The following is a 9,181-nucleotide window of genomic DNA, read 5'->3' on the forward strand; positions in this document are numbered from 1 at the left end:
AAGTTTCAATCAAAACACGTCACTTAAGTTCACCCACCGCGCGCTCGAGCCAAGCGTCACTTGCTTGAGGTAAGTCATCCATTTTTAAAGACGATAGTCTTTTTTGGGAACCTTCGACGCAAAAATTTGTTTCTTCTTTTCTTAAAGATCCTAACGATCCCAACAGAGAAAGAGAGAAAGAATATTTAAAAAAATGCAGGAAGGTTAGCTAGACCAAGTACAGTTTGCTACCCTACACGTGGGGAGAGAAAAATAAAGAAGTAAAAGAGAGACAGAGAAGGAGATGAAGATCATAACAGGATTGCTGACGCATTTATCAGCTTATGCTACGCGATATGAACCGCACATTAAACCTGAAAATCTGAGTGGATCGCCGAGAAGACGTAATGTCTTCTTCAACATTGGTATGCAATGCTTGTGTTAACGACAGTCATATAACAAATTGAAAAGTGAGCCGTGTTAACAAACGATAACCTTCAGAAAAATAACAAGAAAAACACCCTCATCGTAAAGGGTGATTAGTTTGGAAAGCCAGGAAGGACAATGGCATAAAACAAAAGTGGCTTTTCATGACTTAAAAAAAAATTCCACGCATCTCCACGAAGTGAATAATAACGAATAGGTGAAGCTAGGTCGTAAGGCTCATACGGTCTGATTTGAAGACGCCGACTTGTATAATGGACGGACGGCACCAGTTATCCCAACAAATGGCTGGGAGGCCATTTGTTGGGCTAATTAACTGCGGCTAGCCGAAGACTCCGCGCGCATATGGTGAGCCAAATACTCCTGTCACGGTGAAGAGGCGAATACTCCGCCGGCTAAGAACAGCGAGAGCGATAAGGAACGGGAAAGACAACGGCAGCTGCGCAAAGACCCCGAAGCGATGGAATGTCCACGGCAACGACGACGCATGCCCCAAGGTCAATGAGAGGTGCGAAAACTTGGGTTTGGCCTCTGGAGTTCGGACAACCATATCGCTTCTGTGACTGTCTGTAGTTCAACTCGAGCGTCCCTGCACCGAGAATCAATGTAGAAACAATCTAGCATCACCATGTCTAAAGCCTACAACAACAAAATCGCTCATATCTTTTCTTCCTCAGCTGTTCGCACCAATAGCAACAACCTAGACTCAATCTAGAACCTGCATCCGATAGTTAAGGGATGTAGGTTCTAGATTCTAGAAACAAGCTGAGCCCTCATATTTCTTTCCAATTTCGCAGTTTCAAGCCTAACGCGGCTTAGTGCAAGTTTCGCCAATTTCGCGCTGCTGTTCTTGTTGGTATAGAAGGCGTTATCTATAGCGCGGTTTCCCGGTAACTGCTCGACATTAATCGCTCTTCACGTTACGACCAGATTTCTACGACATGGGTTTCAGTAAACGAGGACGTTACTGGTAAATGCACGTTGCCTCTAGTTATCATGATGATTCTGGAGCTGCTACACTGCACGGTGTTCCCATCGGTGCCGTTTTGAAAGACCAAAATGCGTTCACATATATCTTTCCGAGCAAGCGTGCAGGGTCACGCTCACATATGCGCGTCACTGTGTGCGTGCATGCGTGTTAGCGCGCTGCAACGATAGTGACGTCATCACGTTGTTAAATACAGCCGTTACTGAGCAGCCATCTTTGCATGTTTTTATAAGGAGCCGGTTTTTCGTTTGGAGCACGTGGCAGGCCAGTATGGCTTCTGCCCCGCCGTGGTAGTCTAGGGGCTAAGGTATATATACTCAGCTGCTGACCCGCAGATCTCGGGATCGATTCCCGGCTGCGGCGGCTGCATTTCCGATGGAGGCGGAAACGCTGTAGGCTCGTGTGCTGAGATTTAAGTGCCGAGGTGGTCAATATTTCCGGAGTCCTCCACTACGCGTCTCTCATAATCACATAGTGGTTTTGGGATGTTAAACCCCACACATCAATCAATCAATCAGTATGGCTTCTGCAGTTGGAGTTCGTCTCTTACTATTTGTAGTGTACGCATGGAACACCCTTGATGTAAAACATATACATATTTACTGGAGAAACATGGTCAGTTTAAACACGCACGCATGCATGCACGCACACACAAAGGCACACACGCGCGCACTGTATGTACGTACATTGGTGTGCATACATAGTTCGTACATTGTTCATAGAATAATGTGCCGTATTCGATAGCACCGCGATAGCACGAGAAGGGGAAGCAATGAAAAATACCGCATATTCAATGCATTGTGGGAATCAATGTTATGCGAAGCAGTAAGCGAGTGGCCTATGCCGCACTTCTTGTTCTGTTTTTTTTTTTAATTGCGAATCATTTCTTTGCATACTGGAAGCACTTTTGGCGGCTGTCTGATTATCTATTTATCTATATATCTAGCCCTCTTACGTCTGGGTTCTCTCATCACCCGCTCAATTTGGCATGAACCAAAATTAGTATCAGAGGATAAGCTGGTCGACGAATGTGACGCGCTGGTCAGGACATGAATAACGTCACAATCCCGCCGCCTACGTCGTCAAACACTTTCCACCAGACAGTAGCACATACCCGCGGCCTGATATGTGCCACTGGTTAGTGGGGATGTGCCATGGGTAAGTGCAGACAACGAGGGGAACATTTGGCGCGACAGGCCATTAACAGACCCTCACACACATTCTGCTAGAACGCGAATCTTTACGCTTATGTCTAGGGCTACCCAAATATGTTGCCAACAATATCCTATACGAAGAATCCCGCCTGCCTTCCCTTATCAAAAGATTTCATATTCTAACAGTACGTACATTCTTAAAATATATGCATCACCTCAGCGGAGGGCACAGTATGTCTTATTAACCAGCAGACCTCAATCTTCAACCACCAATGGCCTAAATTAAGGTGTCCTCAAGTAATATTTACTCAGAAACTTTTGGAGCCCTTAAGAGTTAACCTTTAAGAAACACTTGTGCTCAACACTGTAGATGCCATTAGGATAGAATTTGACGATATACATCCCAAGAATGCAAAAATTTACCATATCAGTATATAAATGGCATTTTGGAAGATCATTTGGCTAATCTAGAAACATCCATTGTGATAGCGACTGACGCTTCGGTTTATGAAGAGTAGGCTGGCGTAGGAATCGTATCATCCTCTCTAGATTGGGCTTTCTCAATTCGATTACCCGACTTTACACCTATTTACCAAGCTGAACTACTGGCAATAGTCCTTGCATTGCGTAAAGTGCCGCAAGATCTATCAGCGGTGATTGTTCTAACAGACTGTCTCTCGGTCTGTACTGCCTTAAGCTCACCAACTTTTTCGCGTAGCTTAGAAACTTTCTACTCGCTCATTCCTACACATGTGCGACTCGTCCGACTAGTTTGGGTACCAGGCCATAGAGGTTTAGCTCTGAATGAGCATGCAGATGCACTAGCTGTATCTTCCCTTGATTGTCTTGTTTTACCTATTTTGCCTACTTCGGACGATATCACAGCAGCACGCTTTGAAAAACGCACAACGGCCAATAACTTTGAAAAATCCCCTTTGTTTGTATCAGACTTCCCACAGCTGAAGTTCCCTTGGAAGGAACAAGTGGTGTTCATCAAGAAAGGAAGAAATAGTGATTACCAGGCTGCGTTGTCGAGTCCCCTCATTGAACTTTTACCTTCACAGGTCGGGTCTGGCACAGTCGCTTTTGTGCCTTTATTGTAATGAGAGGGAATCTTTGGAGCACTTCTTTTTGTCATGCCAAAAATTCAAAACTCTAAGGGAAAATCTACTAGAAGAACCCCTACAAAAGTTGGGCTTAAACTTGACACTTCCGGTGATTCTTTCATTTGGCGCAGTCGCATTTGGATTCAGCCACAGAAGCGTTTTTACCGCTGTTACAAATTTCTTACGAGAATCTAAAAGAATGGAATGCTAAAAATAAGTAACTTCAGTTGTTTTATGTATAATTTTTTTGTATGTTTATATGTTTTCTTTTCAAAGTTTTTTTTAGAAATTTAACACCTCTTTATTCCAAATATTACCTATATCCTATATTACCTAATTAATCCAACCCTCTCTTTCAAGAAGTGAATTAATTTAAAAAGCAAGGCACCGTCCCATTCATGGCCTATCCCCCTGGGTGGGTTGCGCCAAGGTGTTGAGGAACCAACCAACCAACCAAGGCCCTCACACACCTTCGGTGCCAAAAGTTGCTAAGGTTAGATTCCTGCCGAGACCCTGACATTTATTCTTGGCATTCGCAGGGTCAACGCTGCCGATGTCAGCTTTTTCTTAACATTAAAATTACGCCTGTGCGTTCTCGTTGTACCTTGGTAGATACTAAGTGTCAATCACCTAAGTGTCAATCTTATAATCAATAACAGTGTTTTCCATTGGGGCTGAGCAAAAGTAGACTGCATTGCTGAGCCAAAAAAATGCATACGCAGTGTCGTTTGCTTTGGTATGAAAGCGAACAGCCAGTACTGCAACCACGACTGACGTTGTCATGGCATGACACACGTACAGAGGCTTTTTCTGACGCAGATCCAACACTAGCGTGGCTCTGTGTCAAGATACTCGACTGTCACGCCAATTTCCAGGGTTAGAATACATTGCTCGAGCCATGATCGCTATCTTTGGCGTCCATGTGATCTTTTGCTCTCTGACAACGCCGCCAACGCAAGCACCACACCCTTTAGGACACGAGCTCCTTAACCCTCTCGCGTTAATATTTCCAAAGTATGTGCTCGCTGGTATCCTCTCTGATGTCAGCTGTGAATGGAATGTGGCGCATACCTGTATTACAGAAGGCACGGTAAGTGGGTATGTGCCCCACGCGACCGAAGGAAATGGTCTCATGGCGTACTCGACAGCCTTGTGACGTTATTCATGTCAGATTCTGTCAGTCGTGTTCCTCATCACTAACTTCCTTCTATATGCCACTTTTGGTGTCCTTCGATTTAAGGAGACGACAGCGAAAGCGCCCATATGTAGGCGACTAGTTGTGACATACATACATACATACATACATACATACATACATACATACATACATACATACATACATACATACATACATACATACATACATACATACATACATACATACATACATACATACATACATACATACATACATACATACAGACAGACAGACAGACAGACAGACAGATAGATAGATAGATAGATAGATAGATAGATAGATAGATAGATAGATAGATAGATAGATAGATAGATAGATAGATAGATAGATAGATAGATAGATAGGTAGATAGGTAGATAGATAGATAGATAGATAGATAGATAGATAGATAGATAGATAGATAGATAGATAGATAGATAGATAGATAGATAGATAGATAGATACGGTCAAAGTGCATTTGTTCTGCACATAATTGCTTCGCATTGAAAACAATTTCAGATTCTCTAGAGACATTACAGGTTGTATACTGACCATCATATTTAAAACTTAGAGCTTTCACAGAGACTTTCATCTCCCCTATAGCCACCTGCAGTGCACAAGAGCAATAAAATGAAGTTAAGCAAAAAAGTAAAGAACAAAACGGTATCCGTTTCTCAAAAAGGCAACAGCTGCTAGACTGTAAATGAGACGACGCCTTTTCCTTAGTAGCATAAGGTCGCACGTACCTGCAGAAAAAAAGAAGAAAAAAGAACCACGAAAGGAAGGAAAAGCGAGGCGTTCAATATAGGCAAGCGATGGGACAGTGATGACCCGCTACAGGATTTCGGGCAGCCCTGTCAACCTTAGTCCGGGGTCAGAAACGGCCTGGCTCAAATTGTTTCTGGACGACGAGTGTGACCTCATTCGAGCGCCGCCTTGTGATTACCAGTCGGCGCACCCGCCCGTTCTTTCTTTGTACCTGTTCTTTTTCCTTGGCGGCCTTTTCGTCGCCGCTCGCCTCACCGCCTGGGGCTTTAACCGGGTTACGTAAAACCATGACGCGGACACGCCTACATGCAGCCGCCCGTGTATACGCCACGTGAGACGTCGACTCTTGCAAGAGTGAATGGAAGACGTGCTTAGCGCTGCGGCGCTGACGAGATCCCGTTTGCTTCAGCCGCGAACGGCTTACGCAATCTTCTCCAGTTAAGAAGACTTCCCAATTAAAATTCGTGGTCACCGTTAAAAGTGACGTCGAAGGGGAACCCAGTTACGATTGGCGAAGTTATAAAAAAAGGTATGCTTTGTTAAAACGCATTTTTATTCGTTTGGATAGACTCGGTTATTGCAGGAGAAAGCGATGGCCGAAACTTTCTCGACTTTTATATACGCCGAAAGCACAGCTCAGGTGACACATTGAGGATGTCATGTATCTGAAAGCACGCACTCGTGTTTGAGCAATTAATGGCTAGGATGATTCTCAAAGCTCGTTAAGAGTCACAGGCGTAACTAGAAGCCCCCCCCCCTCTTTTTTTCGAAGGGGGGGGGGGGGGGTCAACCGGAGTGCTTATATATACACAAGAAAGTAAAAAAGAAATCCGGAGAAAACTATTACTGCCCCGCCCCCTTTTGGCTACTTAAGTAATTAGACTGGCTTCTGGGTCCTTCATGATCCAATCTGCTCTTTATTAATTAAAATAATGATGATGTTCGCGTAAATACTACATCAACTATTTCGTCAAATATAACAAATTTAGGCGAGAAAGAAAAATGTAAGAGCTTTTGGTGAAAGTTTGAGTCCCCAGTTTTTTTGTGTTTTTGTTTGTTAGAAAAGCGTGCAATATAGGTAGGCATAAGGATGAGTAAGAAATTTAACTAGGTGACTAACAGGCCACCACTACGTCAAAAAGGAATGCTTATAAAATGTGTACAGCTATCTGCAATCGCCACGTTGAGTTTTACCGTTATGTAGTTCCAGTGAGATACTAAAGTCAAAAGAAAGTAAAGCCTTTTATCTATTGAATGAATATGAATTTCATAAATATTTCGCTTTTGGAAAGAGGTAAATAGAGGAAGATGAAAAAGGCAGGACGGTTAATCTAATGGAACAAGCGGTAGGCTCAAGGAAACGACGACGGCATGGTAATGCAAGATGGGCGCTAGCTTTCAAATATGCACTGTTTGTTAAGCAAGTGCGAAATTCGGAAACGTTAGGTACCACCGGTATCACTTTCACAAAACAGCAAGCAGAGAACTCGCTCGACGAAGACATTTTAATTATAGTAAAAACACTTTGACCCCTAAACCGACAACAGGACAACAGGTTGTAAACAACAACTCCATCTTGGCTGAGCACGGCGCTTTCGTCCAAGACTTTTTCACGAAATTTTTTTAGCAACTTGACTCGCTCGGGCTCAGACTCAGGCTCACGGCTCGAGCTGAACCTGAGTGAGTCCAAGTGGTTTAACTCATGAGTGAGTTGCCCGACCTATATATGAAAGGGTTACATGCATGATTTATCGCATTCGTCTCGGTATGGCATACATAAGACGTAATGCACACTTGATCGGCTTCAGTGACACAGGTCCCGACTGTGGCCATTGTCAGCTGCCAAAAACACTCGAACATATATTTTGCGCCTGTACAGCCTAGGCAACTGAACGACACAAATTGATCTCTTTGACTGGACGATCTATTAGTTGACTATTAGTGGAATGAGATAGTGCTAGGTTCTTGACCTGACATCAGTAGCACAGATGTGGCTATATAGGAGACGTTGTAGCATTCTTACAAGCCACACGACTTGATGCACGTCTTCAGATTTGCCCTAGCGTAACAGGGCTATATTATCATCTACCTTCTTTACCATAGTCATTCATCACACTTTCTCTCCCCTGTACCTCCTCCCCAGGGTAGAGTAGCAGGCCAGAACAAACTGTAGTTCAGACAGACCGACACCTCTGCTCTTCTGTATATAAATTCTCTCTCTATCTTAGAAAAAAACACAACAAAACAAACTGTACAATAATAATATCAACCCTCCAATGTAGGTCAAATAAATCTACTATTCAACGCTAAAAGTAGCAAAGCACAACATGAGAGAAAAATGTCTCCATACATGTAAGCCTCGCGACTTCGATATGCACTTTGGAAAGCAAGTGAAACGCTATGCCGTTAAAAACCCTTAAATCGTTCCTTTTGAGGCGTAGAAAATAAAACTGTCAGGGGGGCTGTCGGCCACCAGGCTGTACAGATCTATCATAACAAACTTCTGCGTCTGGCAATGCTTTAGTTCCTAAACGCAATGAAGTACCAGTTTTGATCCGTGCCGAGCGTCATATATAGCCTCGTGAAACCAGCATGCTCAGTTTTCTAAGTTTAATGAATATGCTTTAAAAAAAAACGGGTTCTTATGGTATCAGTGCTGTTCTTCGTGGACAACACTGTACTCTGGCGAAGACCTCTCATTAGAAAAGGTACAGGAATAAATATAACTATACAAATACTTGACATGGGAGTGATGTGACCAGAGTCACGTCAATGAACTTTCTCGAGCGAAGACTCAGTCCTAATGTAGCGCATTGAATGATGCATAAGCATGCACTTCTGCCTTTGCTGAAATCAGAAGTGAGTCACCACTACGAAGTCTAAACGAGACACGAGTTATCCCACGATCGCACCCTTAGAGCCGACGACGCGAAGACAGTCGGTCTGTGGGTGAAAGTTGCTGCGCGTCGCCCGGGCAGCCTTAGCTCTCCGCCAACGAGGAAAAAAAGAACTGTCTCGCAAAAGGTCATCTCACCTGCGGCTTCAAAAGAAACTCTCGTGGCTTCGTAGGTAGACGAGGAGGAGGAGCCAGCTTCACGCGGCGCCTCCTCTGGACAACAAAAGAACTACACCGTTGTCACACGTCCTGGTTGACCACCGCGGTGTCGATTGTCACGCTACCGAAATCGAAGGCTTAAAAAAACTGTCCACCGCGATCCGGCGGTGCGAGTTAGCAGTCGCACCACTGTATAGCAGCAACTGGTGGCAGGCTGGGCGAGGAGGGTGCTAAATCCCGACGGCGACCAAAGCGGCGGCGGCCGGGCGTCGTCGCGTCGTCGTCAGGAGAGGCTCGGGAGGCGATGCCGGGTGCATCCACGGGGAACGGCTGACCCACATCCCCTCCTCTGGCCACCGCCGCAGCGGTAACTGCTGCTTCTTCATGCACGCCACTCTACACGGTGCGGCAGCGACCCGCAGACTGGCTCCTCCAGAAATTCCAGCCCGTGGCGGCTCTTACCATTGACCCAGTTCTGGGGGAGGGCGGCCTGGTACAGACACACACACA

This window comes from Rhipicephalus microplus, chromosome 2 (genome assembly GCF_043290135.1).
Source record: "Rhipicephalus microplus isolate Deutch F79 chromosome 2, USDA_Rmic, whole genome shotgun sequence".
In the NCBI taxonomy this organism is placed as follows: Eukaryota; Metazoa; Arthropoda; class Arachnida; order Ixodida; family Ixodidae; genus Rhipicephalus; species Rhipicephalus microplus.